Raw genomic sequence first — 26,143 nt, forward strand, 5'->3', positions numbered from 1 at the left:
AGGCGCCAGATTTGTGCCGTGTAGCCGCACTCCTTACTTTTTTGGATATAAGGACCTGATTCCCAAAGTCTTTGCGGTGCCCGTGTGACAGGGGTATAACACATTTCTTTTAAGGAAAAAAATTAGCCGACGATTACCTTTCTCGGTAATGCGATTTTTGAGCACTGCTGCAGGGCCATTTGAATCATAGGAGACCGCATAAAGAGCACACGGTACCGAACGGAGGCGCTTCTAGGTTTAAGCTTGGCCAGCCTGCACAGCGATGCGCCGCGGCTTAGCCTCACCTCGGGCGAACGGGCCACGCCATGCGCTACTGTGGCGCCATCTCTTAGCGGATCGCCGCAGCGGAGCGCATATTTACCCTCTCGCCGTCTTTAACTCCGCAGTGTTACCCGTCGAAGGCGACGGCTCAACACACTAGCGGGTGCTTAAGAGTTCCACTAGGAAAAAAGGACGCTCCACAGCTTCCTGCGCAGAGCTGAATACAGGTATAGCAGATCCGCGCCAGCCTGGAGGATATCACATGCACTTTATGCAAACCATCGCGACAGCATGACGTTAGCATGACGGAATGTCCAACATGACGGTAGCGGCGCATAAATTTTTGTCATCAATTACGAACTTAGCTTTGTATTTTCTGGGACATAATTTCCACCGGGTCACTTAAGTTTCCAGCCAATCAAGCTATGTACGTTGAGTTCCTTGATGTTTTCTTCGGGTATTGCAAAACTTAGTGTGGCATCACCACTCTTCAGAGGGTTTAGGGAGTAGTGCAGAACGTTTTGAATTGTATTGTAGCAGACAAAGCAAATTAATCAACTACAGTCTAAAATAATGGTCCCTACCGAGCATAGCCTTCTTATTAACCGAGTATCGACCTTCACCTGCTTCTGATATGTGAATCATTGTATCGGTAAAAGTCTCCAAACGAGTACAACTGCAGAGCATCAAATCTCTTCGACTTACATTTAGAAGTCTTGCAACCAGACTTCTCGCTGAGAGACACGATCAGTATGGCAGGGTTATTTCCATAGGAGTGTGGCTTGATTCTTGCGCTGACGGAAAAGTTCTGCACGATATTTGCACCGTAGTAGAGAGCCCCGTTGTACTTGACCGTCATGCCAACAAGGTTGAACTTGCACCACAAATTCAGCTGTCGCACAAACCGTTCAATTTGAACGTTGCAGTCCTGCCAAAATGCAGGACTTCATAAGTTAATTTTCTTGTTCTTCATGACAATTACTCTTGTGAAAAAAAAACAGAAATGTTAATTGACGACACTACGCCTTATATAAGAAGTGCCCATCCGCCAATAAAATCACAGGACAGTAAGCGCCTCTCTCTGCGTTTGATCCTTATTGTAGTTTGTTTGTGCTTGCGCTAACATTTGACACCTTAAGACCTGCCAACTGGCGCAAAAAGAAGTCTTAATGAAACTGCAGAAGCAACGGGCGATACTATCCTCTGTACCAATTGAATAAAAAACGCATCGTTTCTTCAGAATTGAAGTAGGCACTTATCAAAGCGGTTAGTGACGTTACTTCCCAGAAGCAGATTAACCATTAAGCGCATCAACATTCCTAGTTTCTACACTGTACCCCTACTGCGCCAATATTTCTACGTGGAACATGCATACATCCTCTGCAACGATCCCACTAAAACTCTCTTCGCTCAGTGCAGTCTGATACAACTCAAGATTACAGGTCGGAATTCTCCTCAAATGAGGGCCTCTAGCCAATGGCGTCGACCGCCTCTGACCGCGTTGAAGTTAATCCTTAAGCGTGACGTCCCAGGTGTCTGGCTGGTGCTGCTCTGAAATGGGAATAACTCCAGCATCAGGACAATCTCTCAACGCAATTGGCGGAAAGGCCTGCTTTGATACGCGTCTGCCGCTGCGCTCTTGAGTTGTAACTGACTACAGTGCTCTTCAACTGCGGACGTCGTGACACAGCGCACTGTCCCAGCTATCTGAACTTGCGGTGATATGCAGAACACATTCCTCTCACTACTTGGCATTCTCTCCTACTGAAATGCCTAGGCTCATTCACCAATCACCAACGGGCAGCATCAGTGAAAACGCTCTATTCTATAGTGCCCCCGCATCGGCTTTAAATAATGTTTTCCTCTTACACCTCCATTTCCTGACAAATGGGATACTCGACAAACAGTTCATAAGGCATAAAAAATGTTTAAATTACGCAAATAGGGCAAATGTCATGAACTAATCACATCAAAATATCAAGTTATTTACTCTGAGTCGTAATCTGCGAAAATGTTCGCTTTTTTGGATACTTTGGGCAAAACAGCGTATTTCCATCGAGGCTAAAATAGCGGGGAGATCCACCATAAAGGAGATCTTAGAATATCCACTATAAGACAACGCCGATCATGAACAAAAAAATTCTCATATGCAACAAGTAATGAGAATTTACGAACGCGGCACATACCACGAGTAAAGAAAGTCCAAGAAAAGAGTGTCCTTCGCACTGTTGAAAACGGACGAAATAAACTAAACCGCACAATGCGAAAGTTCACATCTCTTCACTAGGCAATATTGGATCCTTACTATTCGCACGTTAGAATCCAACCTCGTGTCAGTACCCCGCGTTTGTTTGGTTTATGGGGGATTAACGTCCCAAAGTGGCTCAGGCTATAAGGGACTCCGTAGTGGACGGCTCCGCAAATATCGACCACTTGGGTTTCTTTAAGGTGCACTGAAATTGCAAAATACACGGCCTTCTAGAATTTCTTCTCCATCGAAATTCCACCGCCATGGTCGGGATAGAACCCCCGTCTTTTGGATCAGCAGCCGAGCGTCATAACCACTCAGCCACCACTTCGGCCGTCTCCCGCTTTTGGAAAAATATTACCAAAAGGTGATTCAATTATTGATCATTTTTGTCTTCTGTTTACGGTTCTGCCGCGCGTTCTGGACGACGCTGGCAAGAACATTGGTAACGCGTTGCCGGTTTCCGTGTCATAGCGCAGAAATCTCAATTGAGCTGTAGAATATCATACATAACCACCAAAAAAATGATAACGCTTACTTTACCTTGCTCACTTTAGGCTTCAGCATTTCGTGCATGTTCAGGAGTAAGCCGTTGGTGAGGTTGAAACGGTATAGGGTACTCTTTGGGGGCGCTTTCGGGTCACCAATAGTGAAGTATGCGCCCTTCAGCGGCAGGTTAGCAGGGCCAATTTTGTCGAGCACCTTGGAGAGCACTTGTTGTTGCACCTTCACATTGCTCGCCCGGCCACAGCCTTAAGGCGCAGAAAATACAAAAATGACACCAGTAAAATTACTGCAACGGCCTTCACAAGTGACAGATAACGTGCGCAGAGTAATTACCCCTTCACTGACCTATTCGAACACAGCCAGTATAAAGAAGAGTAGGCTGCTGCGTGCACAATTAGGAACAAAGAGAAAAAAATTATGGCGGCGCGGTTAGGCCCAGCAGGTCAACGAAATGCATAGGTGCGTGAGGATACATGGAGTCCCCATCTGCAATAACACCATCTCAGCGGCTAGTGAGGCAACGCAGAAATAGCTTTTAATGCTAAAGCTTTCTTGCCTCGTGGATGACGTGACTACGAGTTGTGTAAACGAGATCTCGAGGATAATGAAGATGTTAGTTAATGCAGGTAATGAACAGGTAATATTGAATTATTATAATATTAACAGGTAATAAGTAGTTATCAAAATAGTTTGTCACGGCAATAGTGACAGTATTATTGACCGTAATTGTTAGTGGTATTAATAGTGATAGCAATAGTTATAATGGTATTAGTTATAGCGACGTCATCAACCAATCAAGTGATGGGACCCAACTAGTCATCTGATAGAAACATGTCTAAACAAGGAGTTTACGAGTTAATGATGTCAAAAAACATAAGAAAAACAACATCTCTAGGCAAGAAGTTGCGCCGTTTCCTGTCAGTACGGTTTTGAATGCCGACACGTGCGGTACTCTGAATTCTTTCTAAGGAGACTTTACGCCCCTTGAATTTTTTTTCCATGAATACGAGTGCCACACAACTATCGATAACTGCATTTCTACAGCAGTGCTTCTCCTAACGGACGGTGTTTAGTAAGAACGTATTTTTCGCATGTGCCCCACTCTCCTGCATTTTGACAGCTGGGCACGGACCAGTATGCCTGTTAATGCTGCAAGTGCAACAGTTTTCGAAATTCAGATATGAGACTTCAAGAATTCAAACTGCTTTAAAATAGCCGTCCTCAATCGACCTGCATTTTACCGCCAGAAAGTAATGATCAACAGTAACAACCTATCAACACTACATATAATTGCTTCAACACTTAAAATTTATAGAAAACTACTTTCGATCTCGCACTATCACCCCAAATTCCCGTTGGATGGTAAAACAGAATTTGTAGACGAGTTATACAGTTCATAGCTTCGAGAATTAGTCTCGAAATTTAGAGCTTTTGCAAAAGAGAACACAAAGCATGAAGAAGGACACAGTACCAGCTCTTACTTTCATTTGATTTTCTATACAGTCCAGCCCAGCAGATGTATGGGAAAAACAAGACATGTGCCGCACTAATTGCTGTCAGCAGTGCACATTTACTGCATGCTGTTCAAGGTGCAATGATTCGAACATGAAGAGCGGTACAAACGCACCGGTTATGCACTCCTTTGCTTTCTTTTTTTAAGTCATATGCTTCGAACATCTCTCGTGCTATTTTAGCACAACTTCTGTCCAGAATCTTCAATTCATGTCACTGCGATTCACGCATTTTTCAGCCGGTGCAATGTTCTCATAAATGCGTCCCTTCATCGCTCAATAATACTGATGAAGGTGTAGACAGAAGCGTTCCTCCCGTATCAAAATGCGCCCAAGCTGTTAAATGCGCTTGTGATAGAGACGAGAAATGTCACAAAAGACTGATGCGTGCGATATGCAGAACGAGCAGCACAATGCGGACTACGATTGCTCAGGAAGCGATGGTCAGTCGAGATGCATGCTACGGTGTCATTCGCACCTAGATCACCGAAGCCTAGTTAGATAATCGGCCTCGCATTCCGGTACTGTCTCTTATCCCCGGGGCCGCCAGGAACTACCGGTTTTTTATTGTGTAAAAGATCTGCCCGGCCTGATGCTCTGCTCTTGCGCCACTCCTCCCCCTCCCCTCCTCAAACTCCACGTCACACCAGCTTGTGAGACGGAAATTCGGCAGCTGCGGTAAACCCCACTGTGGCCCTTTTTTAATCTCGCAAATTCCGACAGCCAGAGGTGAGCCGGAGGACACAAGCGGAGCTGCTCGAATCCGCAGAGATACACTGCAGCGATCTTCTATCAAAGAATCGCATATAAACCAAGATGAAAGTTAGCGATTGTTCCGTGTCCTTGTTCTGCCTTTGTGGTAGTCTTTAAAAGTCGCAATACTGCTTGTCTATTGGATGTTCCGCATTGTGTACTAGAAGCGCCAATGAGATATAATGTTTTTAACGCTTCGAATTACAAGTCTACGTGCAATCTGTCACCGAAAACGTAGCCCGATTGTGTATCCGCAAAGCAACATTTCAGCAGCAGAACATGCGTGGCTAGGCAGCAAACAATAAGCAGCTGTGCATCCACGAAGTACCTATTCCAAAGAGATGTTTGCATCGACAATCCTTCCATCTCTCCACTCATGGATGTATCTCGGTAGGAATAAACTCGAAGCAACGCGAACGTAAAAACACTCCTGGTTTCTCATTCAAGAACGGGATACGAACGAACTGTTGGCTCTCTCAAAATGTAACGTTTTGAGCTTCGAGGTGTGGCTGCAACATATGGAAATGAAAGCTGGCTGCATTCACAAGAATGTGTCCCACAAAGCTTCGCTATCTATTTTTTTTCTGCACCACTATTTTCGCTTTAAAAAACTGAAGAATGCTTTGACACGTCAATAATGTTCAAACTCATACAAAGAACAAAAAATAAAGCATATTCCGAATAGCGAGTGCGAATGGCCTGAGTGGCCTTTCGCCGTCCTAGCCTCATGTACAGGAAGAAAACAGGCCAAAAACAAAGAGACTGCCAAAATTACAACTTTGGTTGTTCCTGCATATGCGTAACTCATAATCAAGAACTACACAGTACACTTACCTATCGTGATGAGCGCTGCGGTAATAAACCAAGCTTTCATGTCAGCAATAACCAAGAGGTTGTAGCGCATTGTTTAACTACAACCTTTAAGGATTTCCCGCTCTTGTATGCGAACTGCCAGTTTTGCTAGTAAAGAACTGCAGACACTTCTTTACAGGCCTTCACCTCACGTTTCCTTGAAAAACTATGAGATTTCGCAGGAGTACGAAATAATTTCTGGCTCTAACGGTGAACACTTTCCTAAATCACAAAATGTGCAAGCTGGAAAAGACATCAATCATCTCACTCGGGTCAGAGATGAAAAGGTTTTCTCTCCTGATTTCTCGTCAAAAGTAATGACATCCCGCAAGAACAAGCCAGGTCACAGAAAACCCTGCCCTTGTTAGAGTAGTACCGTGGCAGTACGCTTCAAAAAAATTCTGTACCTGTAATGCTGCCAGTGAAGCTGCCGTTGAAACCGTTGGTAAACCGCAGAGCCCGTAAAAAGTCAGACACTTTGTAGAGAAACCGGAGAAAGAGAGACGCAATCATCGGGTCGTCGTTTGAGCGGGCCTCGCATCGAAGAGCATTTATGTTGTTTTTCCCTTGTCAGAGCTATGCACCGTCATAGTGTTATGTAAATATTGTATCTAGTGCCCGTTTGTATACTGACCATAACTTCCCGCTCCGTGAAAGCCGGGTTGATTGCAGGAAAAACAGGCCGAATTATATCAGTGGTAAAATTGTCCCAACAACTTTCATGACGGTGGTATGCCAAGTTGTATCGGCATATATCGAGCACCAGAGAGTTGGTTTTCCTCGGGAAACGAACGCAGACCGACATTTATTTTCCTGTAGCCATTCCTAAAACAATGCGACACGGCATGTACGATAGATAAAAGAACCATGTAATTGCTGTCCGTTTGAGAAGCAATACACTATGAAAGGGCGGCGCCGAAGAGTCCGAGACATGAGAGATATGATGGGAGGATTTTCGCGGAGGCAGATTCATAACTCACCCCAGGTATAGCGTACGATAGTGCCAAGCAAACACAATCACCGAGAAGCAATGAGTGTGCGCGCGTCACAGCTTCGAAAGAAATATGTATTGCAGGGGTGAGTTTCAAAGGTTCGTATGGAAAGGCTGTGAGAATAAAAGATGCACCTTTTAATGCTAACGGGGGACAATAGTTCATATGTCTTGAAGGACAATCTCGATAATGTCCGGCCACGACAACAAAAACCAATGGAGACAGCTTGTTTTAGAAACAAATATTTTATCAACCTTCTAAGAAGTCACATCATGAGTTCATTGTCACACCAGTATCGTTTTTTTTTCAGGTCGCAAAAGGAGTCCGAATTCGCCAATGCAACGCCAGATGTTGAACAGCCTTTACATGTTCTTTAGTCCCTATATTTAACTTTCATTTTTATGACCGTATAAGAAAATATGGTTTTGATACTCAGAAACAGTTATTTCCGAAATATGGTTATAATTAGACGAGAGCTTGTTCAAGGTATGCTTAGGAGAGAAAAGTCTGTTCTTGTTCTGCGAAGCACTGCGAACTGATGCTGTCCGATCAATTTGCCCTGAGCGCTGTACTATCATTGATAATACTTTCGTATTACTTGTACTATTATGATCACACTCTACGCTCTTGTGGGACTTGAGGCAACCTGGATTTGAGGAAATGTTTTTTTTCGTTTTAAAGATAATATTGCGAAATAAATGCTATTGCTCTTTGTTCGCAAGTGATTGAGCCAGTTACCTGAATATCCTCAGTGACACTCATAATTTTAGGTGTAAGCAGTGTTAAATTGCCGAGTTTCAATAAAATGCTTTCAGTCTTACCGATGACGTTGTTACATTTTTATCCAGGCGAACGAACCATTCTAGCATTGATTTTAGAGGCATCCTCCCCTCACTATTCAGGGTAGTGGACTCGGCGGCATCAAATGGTCCGGATGGTGCACAGTGTTTGACAATGTGCTATTGATTCTTCAGGTATTTCTGGCGGCAGTGTCAGCCGGTGGTAGATTTTAGCTCCACTTTAGGTTCAGTGCACTTCGACAACGAGAGCAGAAAACTATTCAGCTGCAAAGCTTCCCACGGTTATCGTGCTACAAAACATTATGACCACGCCGCAAATCACGGACAACCCTCCTCGGTTGGAACACACCTTCGGTACGCGCGCAACATCAGAGACTACGTGGGCAGGATTTAAAAGTATCAGCCAGGGTAGCGAACGGCTTACTGGAATTGGTAGAGGGGTCCTGATTAAGTTGGATCGTTCGACTTTCTATAATACGCACTGACATCGCACACCGCGGGAATGCTTTTGTATTCCGCTTCTGTAGAATTGAGGTCACAGCGTCTAGCATTTGACACTGCGGCTTTGGGCTCACTACCCACGGAGTGGGTACCTTTTGCACTATGGCCAGGTATTTTTCAGCGGGTGCACAGTGCATGTTGACGTTTCAGAGGCTCTCTCCGCGTCCCGTTCTGTGGAAATTGACGTGCTTCAGGGCTCCGTTTTATCAAAACTCTTCGTTCAGAGCACCGAATGGTTTGGTTTCTGCATTAGTGGGGTAATTTGCAGACAGGACATTTCTTCCGTGGCGGACGATTGCACTTAGGGCAGACGTGCATTGGGCTCGCATACTGCTGCGTCAGCGATGATTCGACCACTCTCGTTGAGCGCCGGTCCATCTCTACCTTCACTTCTGCAGCTATAGAAATATCCTTCACTAGAAAGGAAAAAGATAAAATTTCAGCAATTAATTTGGACCACTGTGACAAGCCGTCAACGAGGTCGGCAAACGCGTGCCAGTGCGGGAGAGCTCAGCTGTTTTCGGAATCGGCCGCGAGAGGGATTTCAGTGGCGCCACTACAGGCAGCGCTCATGCCGTATACATGATTAAGGAATAATCCCTCCCCCTTCCACGCGTTAGTACGTTCAGACCGTGACGACCATGGTGGAGGGGTGGCTATTGCCATTATACATGCTTCATAAGGGCAAGGCTCCGGAATTGCAAACAATGAAAGTACTGAGCACTCAAGGTAAAACAAAAAAGACAGGCTTGTTATTACATACATGACGGAAGCCAAGAGAAATCGAAAGCATAAGGAATATGGAATTTTTTTTAAATTTGCGATATTCGTCAATGCCAGTATAATACAGGAAATAATTTAAAGCTTCTTGATTAGTAAGCAGAAGAAAAAACAACCACACGCCGCAAGAGGGTTCCGAATCCACGACCTCCTAAACAAGCATCCGGTGTTCTACGCACTGACCTACGATGATGGCGGCTGTATAATCTTCTGCATTCGGGGGCTATCTATGCGTTGTGTAACAGAACCTTGAGAGTGTTGAGAAAAGCCACCCTCGTAGATTGCAGCGGACGTAGTAAGCCCTGTGTTACAGCGAGTGCCACGAAGGAACGTGTTCGAATGGTGAGGGCGGAAGCTTCGTTAGAAAACGGTTCGGATCTCACTGGCGGCATGTGGTTGCTTTTTCTTCTGCTCTCTCAAAAATTACCTTTAAAATATTTAATCCAGTATTCTCGCATTGATGAACTCCACAAATACGGCAAAACATCCTTTAGGCTTCCTGGTTACGCCAACTGTTGGCTTCCATCATGTCTGTCATAACGAACCGCTCTTTACATTTCCCTTATGTTGAATGGCTAAATACGGCCTTGAGTTTGGCAGCTTTGATTCAGTAGGTGTTACAAGAGTCTTCTCGCGCAGCTTCCGCCCTCGCCGCTCAATCACGCTTTTAACTGGCACTCACGACAATACAAGGCGTACAACGTCCGCGGCTGTGGGAGACAGTGGCGCTAGAGAGCATTCTCAAGGTTTGGTTACACTTCACATAAATACCCTCGAAAGCAGAAGATCGGATAGCCGTCGCCGTAGCTCTGTTAGTAATGCACCGGACGCGATATTCGGAGGTCGTCAGGATCCCATCGGGGGCATGTAGACTTTCTCCGCGTTCTTGATTAATTACCTTTAGAATGTTCGCCCCTTTCTTCTCGCATTCATGAACACCACAAACTAAAAGAATCCACTTTTGTTTCGGTAACTGTTGGTTTGCGTTCGGAAACACTTGAGCTCAATATAAAATTTAACGAATGTTCGGTACTAATGGGTGTCATCGACAGACGTCCTGGAAAGGCTGAAGAGTTTCTTATAAACATGCATGTCTTCCTACAGAACAAAGTAACGATCAGTCTAAACTTCTTTTCACGGGAGATTTAACCACTACGAATTGTTTGAAATGCATTGGTTATTGGCGGTAAAGAAGCACATAGCTGTGAACGGCACCTTCATTATAGTGTTCACTCTCTCTTTGATCGAAATTGTTAAAAAATCTACTAGGGAGGAAGAAAAGTCTAGTGCATTATTAGATCGTTCCTTCCTTGCGGAATTATTAACTCCGACAGGTAGTATTCAGAACCGTATATGTGGCCACGAGATGCTTGTATTATACTTTTCGCAACTCGAATACGATTGTAGAGGTAGGAAAAGTCCACCGATGATTGCAGTTAAACAGCTGAATGAAGTGCTTAGAATCGCTTTGGACAAATTTTCTGTTGAAGCAACATGATCACTTAACAGTCTATTTATTTATTTATTTATTTATTTATTTATTTATTTATTTTTTTATTTATTTATTTATTTATTTATTTATTTGGTAGCTGCATCGCCTTTCGGCATCACAGCAGGTGGGCACTTTCACATTCACAAAGCAAGAAATCATGCACTTAACGCGCGAAAAAAGGATTCATTTGGTACAACATTAACAATATATGCCGGAAAAGCATTTCATTTGCGAACTGCACGCAGAAAAAAAAAGAATATCGGAGTACGTCACCTTTAAAAGGAAAATCATAAAGTTTTAATATGTGACCTCTTCGCGTTGATTCATAAAAGGCGGCTTCAAATATTTCGTTCCGTCTGTACTAGTCTTGGAATAGAAAATATTGTGTAAAAATTTTAATCTCAGATTTCTTTGAGTTCTGGCCACTGGAGATTCCTTTTGCTTTCTGAGATACTGAGTGTCCCTACATAATTTGCAAGGACAAAGTGGACTGCCCTATATTGAATTTTTTCCAATTGATCAATAAGTTCTTGTGTGTGCGGGTCCCAGCACACTGATCATATTCGAGTACCGTGCGGGCGCGAGTATCATATAGCTGTTCTTTGAGATGCTGTGGAAGTTGGCTGAAATTTCTTCTTAACAAACCTAGAATACCAGCAGCTTTCTTTACGATGTAATAAACATGCTTTGACCACCCCAGGTCAGCAGTAAGATAAATGCCTAAGTATATATAATTTTGCTCTCTTTTCAAGGCCGCAAGTTTATAGTGTATATGTAAGAAGGGTAAGAGCGCTTGCTCGAAAAGGTGACGTGTACACACTTTTTAGTATTCAAAGTCATGTTCCAATTATTGCACCACACGGCTATCTTGTCAAAGTCATCCTGCAGGCTTGGCACATCAGGTACACTATCTATAATTCTATAAATCACGCAGTCGTCTGCGAACATTCTAAATGAAGAAGTAACATCAGCATTAATATCATTTATATATAACAAAAAAGAAGCGGCCCCCGAACAAAGCCTTGGGGGACGCCCGAAGTGACAGGGCCATTGTTCCAGGTGCGACTACCAACAACTACACACTGCTGTCGTAGAGATAGGCATTCAGCAATCCATACAATGACTCTTTCGTTCAAATTGTAGCTGCGTAATTTAGAAACAAGGAGGTCATATGCAATAACATCAAATGCCTTCTGGAAGTCTAAAAATATACAATCAATAACTTTCTGTATATCATAAGCAACTGCAATTTCATATGTAAACTCAACCAGCTGTGCTGAGCATTGTTAAGTAAAATATGTTTAATCATGTGCGACAAAATATAACTGTAAATTACATGCTCCATTGTCTTGCAAGCTATACTTGTTAGAGACACTGGCCTATAGTTTTGTACCAAATTTCTCGGTCCACTTTTTCGGATGAGCACAATGCGAGCCGATTTCCAGCCTTTTGGCAGAGTCCCTTCTTGCAAGCTCTTTTGAAATAATCGAGAAAAATACAATGACAATGTATCAGCACAATTTTTGATAACTGCTGCTGGCAAATCATCTGGGCTGCTTGCAACCGACGGGTTCACATTACGCAATAACTTTCGAATACCCGCTATGGTAAAGATAACTTCTGGCATCAGATCAGCTCTTGTTGGAATCTGTAGAACTCGCGAGCGGGATGAAATAAATACGGACAAGAAATATTTACTAAAGGTCGCAGCCTTACATGCGTCATCTTCAATGAACGTTTCGCCACTTTTCATCGTTGGTACCGAGCAGTCATCTTTGCCGCGACAGCGAACATGTTTCCAGAATTGTTTCGAATCCTGTTCCAAATTGTTTCCTAGTGAAGAAAAGTAAAAAAGTTTCGCTGTTCCGGCCAGCGATTTAAACTCAGACTTCAACCTTTTTAGTTCAGCCAGATTCGCAGGACAAAGCCTTTTTCTATGTTTCAGGTAGACTCGCTTTATTTATTTCGCTACAGCGTATAACTCCCTGTTGAAGCATGGTTTGCTTTTAGCTCTTCTAGAATATATAGTTTGCGCGGGGGGTGAACATGTCTTGTAGCTCTTGTTTTTCTTTTAGAATTATCCATAACTGCTCAGTAGTAAGTTCTTCCTCTAAAATATCTAAAACCGACAAATATGGTTCTAATTTTTTTAATGCTGTCATAACTCCCCTGACCCGTTACATAGACTTTTCGCGCGAATTACCTTGCGACTGACACATTGCCAATAGAAATGTCAGCTATCACTATATTGTGATCACTTATTCTCGTCAGTATTTTAACATCTGTTATAATGTTTGGGATATAACACAGCAATAAAACAGTATTATTCCCAGAGCCATCATTGTGAAACGCATCATGAATGTACTGATGGAACCTAAATGAATCAATTAAATAAAAACTGTTGAAAGTGAAATAAAGAATGCGAATGTACACTGCCAATCTTACTTCATTCCAACAAGATATCAAAAACTAAGCGCAAAATTCAATGGGTGCCGCATTCAGTAATTCGTCTGAAAAGAGAATTGCCTACAAAGATGAAGAGGAAATTAATTCCTATTCGCCATTTTAATTCTTGCGTCATCTGAAGCAGGAATTTAACGCACCAAGGAGTGTATTTTTTCAACACAATAACAAATTTCTTAAAGCCTGTAGATGCACTGGTATCGCCAGCGGCGCTGAAGAAGATGAAGTTGGCGCGACCTGCCTGGCGCAAACCAAAAGCTCTCGCTGGTCCAACTGAGAACGATTTCGGCAAGCGGCCTAGCCAGCAACGTCAACAGCCCACTCCACCGTCTCAGCAGCCGCGGCTACCGGGACGTCAATAAATGTGGTTCTCCCTCCACAAGTCCTTACCTCGATAGTTTTGCTTCTGTTTGGGGGATCAAAATACGACAGAAAAATGTTAGAAATTGATGAAGCAGTCGTCCCTGGTCAACACAAAATAGTGAATTCATTCAAATAATACACGTAATGTTTTCACGCAATGAATATTTTCATGTTGTTTTCAGGCGAAAAACTACTTTAAGAATGCCTGAGACAGCATTATTCTTTGGATGTCCGCGCTACCGATAACTCGTCAACCAGAAAAATATTCCAATCTAAACAGTATTTCAAATGTATTGTTAACGTGATTTTCCCCCCAAAATATCCGAGTTTCTGCACACAATTCATGTTATCATTGAAAATTGTCACGCTTCCTGCTGATTGGATTCGCCTAAGTTTCCAAAGTGTGGACGCTGCGCTCACACTCCGAAAACTCGTCCACACTACCTTAATAACCCCGTCAAAGCAGTTTTGACAGCGGAAGAAGTCTCATCCAGGAAGCAGTACACTTTGTATAGAAATGCAAAAAAATGAGAGGTGGTATGTGGTATCAAAATTACTAAGGTCAACGCCGGCTGCGGGGACTGGCGTAGTGCAATGCTCCGTGTTAATTTCGAGTACCTGTTAGGAGAGCAGGAAAGTTCGGTTTTAAATTCTCGTGCCGCTGACATCAGTGACAAGAGGGAACCTACTGGCAAAGAAACAAAAATACATGCTCGGACGGCACTTCAAAAGACGTAGGCGAATAAAATATTTCAACAGTTTGACATAAGCGCACTGCCGATCGTCGTGATAACGCTCGATAAGAAATGAGCAAGCAGCCATGCACCAATTACAAGCATGCATTAGAGACCACTCGGTGGGGGCCCTATAAAGAGGTTGACTCGAGATCAGAGCGCACAGCGCAGCAGTAGGCGGCGTCGGTATATGTGTGCTTACAAATGGAGTGATAAACGACACCGATGTCTTCATCTTGTAAACAGAGAGAACAACGCAGGAGGCTGCCGTATGGATTTCTCAAACATGACCATCAACGAGCACGGCTGCCTGTGATGACATAGAATAGGCGCCCGTATAAGTAATAACGAAATTTTGCGGTGGCCACAATAATTTGTAAAATCTCTTTTTCTCTGACTGTATGTTCAGACTGTGGCTTTTTGGGTTCCTTTCTCAACGCGAGAACGGAAGCCACACCGACGCCGATATGGCCTGTGTGGAGTTCTCCATGGGCGGAAGGGTCAAAATGACGCGAAAAGTTCGTCGAACGTATTATACCACATAGGCTGCCGGCGCCAAGTCAGTAGGGAGATAATTAAAGCAAAATACCACACGAAGCGGTGAATGCACGAGAAAAGACCGATGCAGGTTAGAAGTTCTCTCATTGTTGTAAGCTTCTAAAAATTGACTACTGCACGTCGCTTGGAAGGTCCCAAAGGACACCGTCCTTGGAAGTGATGAGGGCAAATATGATCAGATCTCAGTCGCCAAGCGAAATTACGCTGTTTTGAGCTGCAGGACAGCTTCATGAGACATCGAAGAACACTTCTCAGACGAAGTAGGGGAAATGGAAAAACCCTTAGAGAAAATTACAGCGCCCTCTAAACAGCACAGGCAAGTCAGGCATTTCAGCCCTCGAATGATGTTGTTCAACATGCAATCATAGGTGTCAGGAGTGTCGAAAAGATCAAATAGATTGGTGTTTAATGCTTAGAGCCCGCTAGACGTGGGAAAGCCGTTTTAATGCGATCGGCTTCGGCCATCCGTATCTGCCAGTACCCAGAGCCAGATGCCTTCTGATCATCGCCACTGAGACACAGCTCTTTATCTGCAGGAAAAATGACACGTTCATTGTTGTTTATGGGCTCTTTCGAGGCAGCGAAGGCTTTAGCCCATTAAGCCCAGCGCCGTACGTCGCTCGCAGCAGAAGAATGCCGACAAAGCACCAAGCACTCTCGAAGCTGACACCTTACACTGCGCACCATTGCACACCAGAGACTAATGTACTTCACCGGCGGAGCAGGTTTGTCGCACATACACTTGTCGTTTACGTGAGTCATATAGGGCGCTCTGAACCTGTTAGAAATGAGCAAAACAATGTTTGCTTTGGGCATGTGTTACATCTGAAGTCGCTGCGCTCTTTTGCTCTGCTATTTGTCCGTTCTTGGGTATGATCCGTGAATTCATTAAATTCTCCCGATATCACACTTTTACTCAACACTAGGACAGTGAGAATAGAGATGCGTATAAAGGGCCAGAGCTGCGAAAAAGCGAGGTGCACGGCATTTAGTATAGATCAAAGATTGTGTTCATTCAAGCAAGATGAACATCTGAATGAAGAAGTGAAAGCCCTATAAATGTTCTTGACACCCAAAATATTTGCCAGCGAAAATAGGAGAACTTCATGCATTTCTGATGTCTTAAGGGGGAACAGTGCGGCAGCCAGGAGAAAGAAAGAAATACTACTATACACTTTAAACACCTCCTGCTTCAAGCTATTCGGTCACAAAAAAGAAACTCTGCCACTACCTTTACAAAATGCAGGCTTTTCTAAATGCTGCAGCGCTGGAGTAAATAAAATACCAGAAAGCGTGAGGTAAGGCAATGACTTTGTAGACACCAGAAAATATTCACTGCATGGCAAAACAGAGGAGGAAAGAAACATATTGGCTTCAATAACTTATTCTATTTGTTTCCAGTTTTCTTCGGAAATTCATTGTGCTGTGCTATTGTAGAGTAGAGCTTTGTTTCGCCTAGCAAGGCACAATTCCTCTAGAAAAGGTCTGATAACATACGTTATGCTGGCGATTCAATTTTGAAGTTGTACGCTTGTTAAATAGAGCGCTGCTCTGCTGCAGCATTGTCGACAAAGTTCCCTCGCTGGCATAGTGTGCAAGCCAAAAGCCAAGCTCATCTCTGCAGTGCAAGGACATGTTCCTAGCCGACGACAAGAGAATACCGGCGACCCCTGTGGCATGGTATGATTAGACGCAATTCTGGCGAAGCTGCCATTGCAACAGTCGGTCAACTACCAAGGCCAGAAAAAGCCAGGCGCAAGTTGATAGAGAAAGTGGAGAAACAGAGACCCAGCGATCTGATTGTTGTTCGAGAGAACCTTGCATCAAAAAGCTTTATTGTTGTGCGCCGTCGTGTCAGAGCTTTACAGAGTCATAGTGTCATGTGAATATTCGATGCAGAGCTGCGCTTGGTTTCCTAAGCCTTTATCTCTCTCCTTTTGGCTTCCCGCTCTATGAAAGCAGCGCTGATTGCCGGGAAACTAGGCCGCCTTACATCACTAGTACAATTGTCCCAACAAATTTAATGACTGCGGTATGCCAAGTCGTATCGGCACATATCGAGCACGAAAATTTGGTTTTCCTGAAGAAACGAACGCAGGCCTACATTTATTTTCCTGTAGTTATCTTTAAACAGTGCAGCATGGCATGTACGACAGATAAAAGAACCATCTAATTGTTCTACACTTCAGAAGCAATTCACGATGCCGAGAGCGGCGCCGAAGTGCCCGAGACCTGCAAGATATGATGAAAGGATTTTCGCGGAGGCAGATTCATCGCTGTCACCAAGTAAATCATACGAATGCGAGAAGCAAACACAATCGCCGATGAGCATTGAGAGTGCATGCTTTATAGCCTTGAAAGAAACATGCGTGGCTGGGAAGAATTTCAAAGGTTCGGATAGAAAGACTGCGAGAATAAGGGATGCACCTTTTAATGGTAATGGGGAGCAATATCTCATATGTCTTCAAGGCCATTCTCAAACATGCTCAGCAACGACAACAAAAACCAAGAACACTGCATGTTTCAGAAATAAATATTTTATCATCTTTGTAAAAGTCCCAACGTCAGTTCATTGTGGCACCTGTTCAGTTTTTTTTTTTTTCAGGTGGCAAAGGGAGTTCGTATTTGCCAAGGCTAAGCCACATATTCAACAGCCTTTGTGTGTTCATTAGTGTCTATATTTATGTTCTATTGTCTATGACCGTATAAGAAAATGTGGTTTTAGTTACTGAAAAACAGTTTTTTTCAGACGTATGGTTGTAATTAGACGGAAGCTTGTTTACTGTAGGCTTAGGAGAGAAAATTCAGTTCTTGTGCTGTGAAGCATAGTGAACTCATGCAGTCTGATCGATTTGCCCTGGGCGCTGTATAATTACTGATTTTATTTTCATGCTGTACAATTACGATCACAATCTAATCTCTTGGGTGACTTGAGGCTGGCTAGATATGAGGAAATATTATTTTTCGTTTTAATTATAAGATTTCGAAAGAAGCTATTGCGCGTTGTCTGGAAGTCAATAGGCGAGTTTGAAAATGCACCACTGACACTCACAATCTCTGTTTGAAGCAGTATCTATCTGGCGAGTGTTGAGTAAAGTGCTTACAGTCTTAGTGATAGAACATTTAAAATTTTATAGAGCGCTTGGAATCTTGACATTTCATTCCGCAGTGCAATTGGCAGAGGGAGGATAGTACGCTGTTTCTAATGAATACGAATTGACACTTTCGTATAGGTGATATTCTGAGAAACATGACCATACTCTTACGCCGCTAGTAAAATAAAAAAGTACTAAAAATCTGGTCTTAGCCACCACAAATACTATTATGATTTGACGCACTTCGTTAGAGTTTTGTGCACCACTTGGGAAACCTAGTAATTGACCTCCTGGGAGTAAGTGACTTTCGGTGACACAGAACTGCAAATTGCATTTCAGCTGGTGCCTTTTACTAATTGGCAACGTTTTCAGTGCGACTGTAAACTGGCCTATTATAAGAAACTGGTTACAAGGAGGTGCTCTCTATATTTTTATTCAGGAAAATTTCTAGCTCTGGTAACTACGTATCTGCAAGAGAACCTGGTGCTTGAATGTTTCTGCAATGAACGTTTACCAACTTGTTCAATTTTCTTCCCAGTGAGTCTTTATTTTTCATGAGATCATTGAGACCATGAGAATACATTTGCGACACTCGAAAACAAGCCGATGGTGATAACATACCTAAAAAAACATCACTACTGCAATTGTGTAATGCGATTTTTGAGTGTCAGCTGTTGTGCCACAGCAAAAGCTTTTGACAGACGTGTTTTCTTTTCCAGTGAAAATCTGCAGTAGGTGTCAGTTGGTTTCAGTAGAACAGACACTTGAACCAGTTGGTACATCACTGCGGGTGGTAAAGCGTAAAAAGATCGAAAGGCGAAAAGGAAGTGCGTGCGGACAAATGCACGTTAAAAAACCAGCTCGAACAATCCATCTCCAGCAGACAGCTAAACCAAATTGTTACATCATTTACGGGTACTAGCCGCAAAATACTACTTTGTACTGTAAGCAGTTGACTTAAGCAGTTGACTATCTTCCTTGTCTTCATTTTATGCGCTGTTGCTGTTTGTATGATCAATCAACATTAGATACTTCGCTGGCAATATTCGACAATTCCGAAGTACATAAAAGTATTTGTAGCTGGATTGCTGTTGGGTGTGTTTTTCATAGTTATTACAGTGCTCTCGCAACTATTTCTGTGTTCCCATGTACTAATGTCGAACTGGAAAAACTGGTACGCAAAAAATTGTAAATAAATAAATACTTTAATATGTTTAGGGGCACCCCTCCTTCAACTTGGGGTGGGTATACAATACGCCCTGAGTTGGATAACAAAGCATTCCACTGTAAAGATACGAGCGGCTGGGCTTTCCGCTGCATTCACTGGGAAAGGACATGATCCCGCGGGATTTGATGCGCATACTACAGGGGACTAAAGTTTGCTGAACGTGAGTTCCAGAAAAAATGTTTCTTGCCACCTCGCTACACAGTTGCCTGATATTGTAGGAAGGCATTAAAAGAGTAAATTCTCCTTCCTCTCTTCACTTTATTAGGCGACTGGGTTGGAAGGGGATGGAGCTGCAATAAACGTTTTTCCTTGAACTCGCGTCCCGAAACGTTTGTCCCCAGTAGTACACGTAAACCGTGGCGGGTCGTCTTATAGAGGTGCGCTAGAAAATATCATGTGCCCCAGTCGCATTCAAGCAAACGGAGCTAGAAATTGGAGAAAAATGAAGACGCCGCCGGCAATGTCGGTTGGCCTACAGCTTTCGGAGAGTGAGGTATCGGCGCTACGGAGTCCTTATCGTTAGACATTGATTTGCTAGCGGCTACTTAATCAGACGAGACAGCAAAGGGCGGCTGAATGCGGGACTTCCCTTACGACGAATTAGAGACTGTGGCAACGCAGCTAAACGCGCGAGTCTGCTTCTGCCTCACAGAAATGTTCACAGCCAAATCCCCTTGGCACAGCTCAGTGACACATTCTTTGTCAAGAAACGCTTTCGAATTTACAAATAATAATAATTGCTTATATTAAAATAGATACGGGAGCTAAAATAGATACTGGAGTCCTCTACAAGTTTATCAATCTACCTCAAATTGCTGGCGCCAAAGACATCCTAGTGTGTTCCTGCGTGTGACTTGTTTTGTGTCAAAGTTTCATTTCGCTTTGAATTGCAGGGATGCTCGAAGCTTTGGTGCTCACTAGAAATTAATTTTATAGCAATGTGGCGTGGAAATTACTTTTATGGTTTAACGTCGTTGCCTTCACATAAGATGTGTAATTCAAGAATATTTCATGTCAAACACGTTAATGGTTTGCAGAAGAGCGATATGCGCATGTTTTTACAAAATTCATTAAAGTAAAAAATACGCAAAATTGGGTGTTAACTCGCGCGGCATTTACTGTTTTTCTCGCATCCTTCGCCTAGTTTCAAATTTGAAGTACGCGATAATGAACTCCAGATAGTCGAAATTAATACAGAGCATCCTCCATAGCCGACGTTCACCTTCAAGATTTACATGCCACATACCGCCTCTAAATTCTCGGATTCCTTTATGTCTCATCCTTCTTTAGTGAGGTTACCTTCGCTGTAAAAACTGTTTTCATGGAGTTATTAAGGTAGTGTGGACAGGTTTTCTGAGTGTGAGCGCAGTTTCCACACACTGGAAACTCAGCAAAGCCAATCAGCAGGAAGCGTGACAGTTTATAGTGACTCTACGTGAATTGTGTAGAAACTGGGATTTTCGCTGCGTAAATTGGTTTAGTAATACGTCTGAAGTATTGTGTAGACCGGATTACTCTTTGGACTGGTGAGTTAACTCTAGCGCACACATCAAAACATAAAGTTGTCTCCGGCATGCTTGCAGTAAATATTAGCGTGCAAACATGACAGACGTATTCATTGGGTGAAAAGATTATGGCAATGTTCTCTGAATGAATTCACCGGTATGTGTTGATCCAGAACGGCTACTTCATTAATTTCTAAAATTTTATCTTGCATTTTCATCCTACAGATATCACCAGACTAGCGGGGTAATAGTGTTAAAAAATTTCCCAATGTGTTGGAAAAAAATGCACTGATCGCTGTGTTAATGGCGAAATTTTGTGGTCACCAAAGTAATATTAAACATTCTTTATACGTGAATGAATATTTGGCTATATGCTTTTGAAATGTGCCCGCGGCTTCAGCACTGAAATACTTATGGAAAGCAAGTCAACGCTCAACGCAAGAACGGAAGCCAGACCCACGCCGCTGGCGCTTGCGCGAAGTTCTGCACGAGCGGAAGGGTCAAAATTGCGCAAGATGGGCGTGACGTGACAATGTGGTGTAGAGCTTTAAATGACTCATCGCACTAGGAGACCAGGCGAAAAATTTGTGGCTACCGGTGAAAAGTTTCGTCACTTTGAAGATAAATCCCGGCCGGAGTGGAGAAAGTACGAGGAACGAGGATGTGGGATGAAAGTTTGTAATTTCTTTCAGTGAGGTAAGCTTCGAAAAATTGCCAACTGTGCAGAGCGTGGAGAGGTCCCCATGGACACCGTCCTGGGAAGAGGCGTGCCCAACAATTTTTCAAATGCCGGGTGGCAAAGTGAAAGTTCTTCATTTGAGCTGCAGGTCAGCGTGGCTGAGACATCGAAGGACACCTTTAAAGTGAAGTGGGTGCGATGGAAAGTCTTCGAGAATATCACAGCACCCTACCGGCAGGAGAGGCAAGTTTTCCATCTCAGTCCTCGGTGTATGTTGAAATAATGCGCTGAGAGGTGGCAGGAGTATTTCAGAGACGAAAGGAATTGACAATAAATTAATACAGCCCGTCAGGCGCAGTGAAAACCGTTTTCTCGCGATCGGCTTCAGCCATTGGTACCTGACAGTAGTCAGAGCAGATGTCAACGAAAAGAAGTAATGTGATATCTCCTGTCTGGCAAGGGCGTCATCGAGACTAGGCTGATTGTAGTTGTCATTTTGTAACTTGGTGCAGCCATCGGTGGTATGCGCGGAAATAAACAGAGCTGTCCTTTTGCTGCGTGATGATGACCGGAGAAACCTACCGGCTGTGAGACGACTCGATTTCTCCGCAGTGCGCCAATTTGCTTATTTGTTCATCAGTGAGGCGCCATCAGCGGCGGCAATGCGGTAGGCTCACTGGCGTACAGCACCATTGTTTGCACTGTCGATATGTTAGTCAACCGTTCTTTTAATAACTATTGTTGTTTGGTCTGAGAGCAAAGGCGCTCTGAACCGTTGAAGGAAGGTGACGAGCGTTCAAAAATTGTTAGAGCGGCATCGACTGGACGGGAAAAAAAGTCGGGCATGGTTGGGTCGGCAACTTGGACGGAGTGATAACCGCGTTGACCTGATGCACTTCAGGGTCATCAATAATAACCAAAGCGAGGAACAGATTAATGAGGTCAACTGTGCCAAGCGATTCTTTCTGGTGGAAAGTGGAAGAGAAAAGCGATTAGTGTAGAAAAACGTTGAATACAGCGTCACAGAGCAGCAACAATCACCGTGAATTTATGCACAGTTGACTGTGGCGTGATGCAAAGACAGAATTTTCCACCTCAAAAATTCGTTCTCACGAGATCGCGCGAAAATGATTGATTTAATACTGTACGAAAGACTTTCGATATTGAGGCGGGCGACGCACGCCGCTAAAGGTCAAATGCTGGCGGATCGAATCGAAATGTCAGAAAGTGGTGTTCTCACGTTTCTCATGTTCAACAACAGGTTCCACGAAACACACCGTAGCAACAGTGTGGACAACTATTTCAACGCCAATACCTTAAACGAGCACTGAAATAATGTTGACTAGAGACAGAGTAGCGCTTGAGACAGCTGATGACGGCGCAGATCTGGCCTCCGGAGGTACAGAAACCAGTTTAGCGCTTTGAGGAGTAGTGAGAGGCAAAGCCTAGAAGTGCGAGAAAGGCCACCCGGATGCGGCGACCGGTAGGTGTAGGAGGCGGAACGAGAAGAGTAACTCTCAAGCGTATGAGACGACAAAGGTGCGGCGGACAACGGGACGTCATACGCCCCTGCTCCCACACTCTCAAGGAGGAAATCCGCGCGTACTGCATAATCAGGACACTTCGCCGGCGACACTACAAGCAGAAATATTAGATGATTATCTTGCGTGTGCCATATATTTATGGGTTGCAGACCGGTGCCGTGCAGAGCATTGTTATTTGGTGTTTGGAGGGCGAGATGCGGCTGAGAAAACGCGATGCCGGGTTTCGCATAGGCCGGAGCAACAGGCTGAAGCCTCTGCCAGACCAGATCTTCAGCATATGTGAGCGGAGTAGAGAGTAAAAGGGGGAATTGGCGGATCAGAACGTCAGAAGCATGTTCTAGGATAACACACAGAATACAGTGTAACAGGGATGCATTAGGGCTGGTAACCAAGGACATCTGGCCGCCAACCTCCTTCCACACAAAATGCTGGATATACTCCACAAGCTTCAGGTCGACATACACAAGAAGGATCGGCTGACCATGAACACAATCGCTGAGAGCGAAGATTGAAACTGCGTCAACAGAGCAACTCGTTATGCGGCTAACAGGACGCCGTTTCTAAGCTCGCCGCAGCTCTGGCACAATGAGATAACGTCGTAGGCGGTTTCAAGATTCCTATAGAAACCCGATTGAAACGCGTCATTCTCAAGGCCCTTCAGAATTTTCTAGATATTGTCACCCTCAACAATTGATAGATGTAGGCATTTAAATAAGATAACAATAAGTTTGATGCAACTAGAAAAGTTCTCGCCGTTCGGCTTTATATGGCTGTGCAGGCAATTTTTGGCACTTGGTTGTCGGACAGCGCTATGGCCTTAGGTTTTACAGGAGCATGCGATAGAAAACAAAAATAAATGTCTGTTTCACGATTTTGGGAACCAGTGCTTAGCGACTTCGTTCAAGTAAATATATAATGATTTTGGCGAGCCTTACAACTTCATCTCATTTCTTAATGGCGCTGACATGTTTGTAGATGGCGATCCTGTGCCCCACGTCGGCGTAGCTTGTGACGTTGAAGATTGCATTGTCGGTTTGCCGCAAGGAGCCGCAACAGATGACAGCTTGGGAACAGACTACCCAGGTTGGTTTGCGGTGTCCGTGATCTTGATCGCACCGCGTAAGTTCCGACGGCGGAGCACCAAGGTGACAACAGCCGCCCCCTCCTGGAATTTCAGGAAGATAAAGCACTTGATTAATGTGGGCGGCCATAATCTTAATTAAAAGTTTGCTTCTATGCATACAAAGGTTTATGAGAGTAATCCTGGGATTGTCGGCTTTGTCTTCATTGTGATCCTCTTCCGTCGGCGCTTGATGGTGGTGCTTGAAGCGCCAAATGATGTCCTTAGAATACACGTTCCGAGTGTACATTGGCGGCAATTGCAATTTTTCAAATTTTGATAATAATCAACGGAATATAATAGTGTAATTATAGTGTTACGCCTACCAGCGCTTACCATTCTCACACTAATGACCTTTCCTAACGCCTGAATCAAACACTCCCAGATAAGTTATCTATGTATGTCTCTCCCGACCATCCCGATTAGGATGAAGTTTTGCTTTATGTCACATTCTATTATAGCTAGATCCGCCATGAGACATTAGAATTTTTTTCCTTTCTGTCTTTTGTCCGGCCGCCACCCTCACTTGCCTTTGGACACGTTGTTACTGCCGACCATCGCCACGCCCACATAATACGCACAGGGTACCATTACACGCGCCGCCATGGCACGTCAGGTTGCTCACGCTCGTCTCTCCGCCTCTCAAATCAAGCCGAAGGCCATTTACAACCATTTAAACCGGGCTGTCCACTTCTCCTCGGGGTCCCTCGTCCTCCTGTAATGTCCCGCTAGCAGCGTTGGTCTGAAAAGCTGCTGCCCCAATACACCGGCCCTTACCAAGTCGTCCGCCAGATGACCGCCATCATATACGAAAGTAGTCGTGTACCTTCTGCGGCGTCATCCACCCGCTCTGTGACTCTTGTCATCCATATGGCTCGGCTTAAACCATACGACACCCTTGATACGTCTTCTCCTTAGCACCAGGATGGTGTTTTTGCCGATGGGGATTATGCTACAGCCGAAGGCTTGGACAAAGATGATGACTAAGCATGGTGCTTGTGTGTGTGGTGGACAAGGAGGACAAAGTGTATTTGGGCCCTGGCCGTGTGCGGTCGTTCTTTCTATTTGCACTTTTTTGCTTGGACGAAGCGACAGGAGTGTGCTCTCTGCTGTGCAAAATTTCCTTCAAGAAACGCAGCGACTCCCATTCTGAGTTTTTTTTTCTCTTGCCGCTCTCAATTAGTGCGAAATTGAAGCGTTACAGGCGTTGTGCACGATTATCCACATTAATCCACTGTCCCGTCTTCGAACGCAAATTGGACCCCTAGCTGTCTTTGAGCCTTTAAATCTGTCGGCTTATGTACTATTACTACTCCTTTTTCCTGCAAAACGGCCCTGTTTCAGAAATTAACCGCCTGTGTTTTGGCCACTGCCCCGTAATGGGTACGTGCCATCTTTATTTGAGGCCAACCTACCAACCCTTATTCGATGGCTTCTCGGCTGTCTCGTTCTGTATATAATAATCTCCTTCTGGCAATATGTATTTCTATCCGTTACAATATAACAGAGTACTCGACGCCAGGGACGGGCTTAGTTTACTAGTGACTCAAGTTGTCTTCTGCTTTGAAACCAAGCATTGTCAAGCTTTGCACAGCGTTTTCTGTTAAATGTATTTTTTTGTATGTATTTGACTATATTGGGTGCGTCATGAAACTGCATGTTAACAGGTTTAGTTTTCACATGCTGAATTCTGATTTTGGTACACTCTTATCTTTGCTATATAAACTTCTGCCCCCTCTATGCGTATGTGTGTGAACACATTACTTTCTACTAAAAATTTTGCTTTCAGTTACGAAAACTACTACGAGAGAAAAGAAATGAGCATAAGTGGTTGCGGATCCGCGGGTGCAAGCACCGCGGAATTCTACCTATATCAAACAATGTCTTTACTCACCGAAACTTATAATCTTTCGAAATCTGTATGAACCACTGAAAGCCCAACTAATCTGCATGCATAGTTATCATGCATACGTTGCGAAATCAGATGTTTTGCGTTGTTCCTTGAGTTCAAAACGCATGTTTCTAGAGCACATTTCAGCATTCAAGCATTATCAGAGTAGCAGTGCTGTGCTATTACTCTACTACTACTACTGATTTTCTATCCTACAACCCTGCTACGTGGACTTTTAAGTGGCACTTGAGTAAAATCGCATTCGG

The 26,143-nt window shown here is 43.9% G+C and overlaps 1 long non-coding RNA gene across 1 annotated transcript; it reads right to left on the reverse strand.

Annotated features, from left to right (window-relative positions):
• Positions 1 to 1,044: 1,044 nt before the first annotated feature.
• LOC144103935 (uncharacterized) lies at positions 1,045 to 24,875 on the reverse strand. The gene is made up of 4 exons (XR_013308381.1): positions 24,813 to 24,875; positions 23,802 to 24,031; positions 3,053 to 3,261; positions 1,045 to 1,189 (listed from the first exon to the last, which is right to left on the reverse strand). It is a non-coding gene; the product is annotated as an uncharacterized LOC144103935 (long non-coding RNA).
• Between the last annotated feature and the right edge of the window lie 1,268 nt (positions 24,876 to 26,143).

The sequence above is a fragment of the Amblyomma americanum genome, chromosome 9, assembly GCF_052857255.1.
Source record: "Amblyomma americanum isolate KBUSLIRL-KWMA chromosome 9, ASM5285725v1, whole genome shotgun sequence".
Lineage (NCBI taxonomy): Eukaryota > Metazoa > Arthropoda > Arachnida > Ixodida > Ixodidae > Amblyomma > Amblyomma americanum.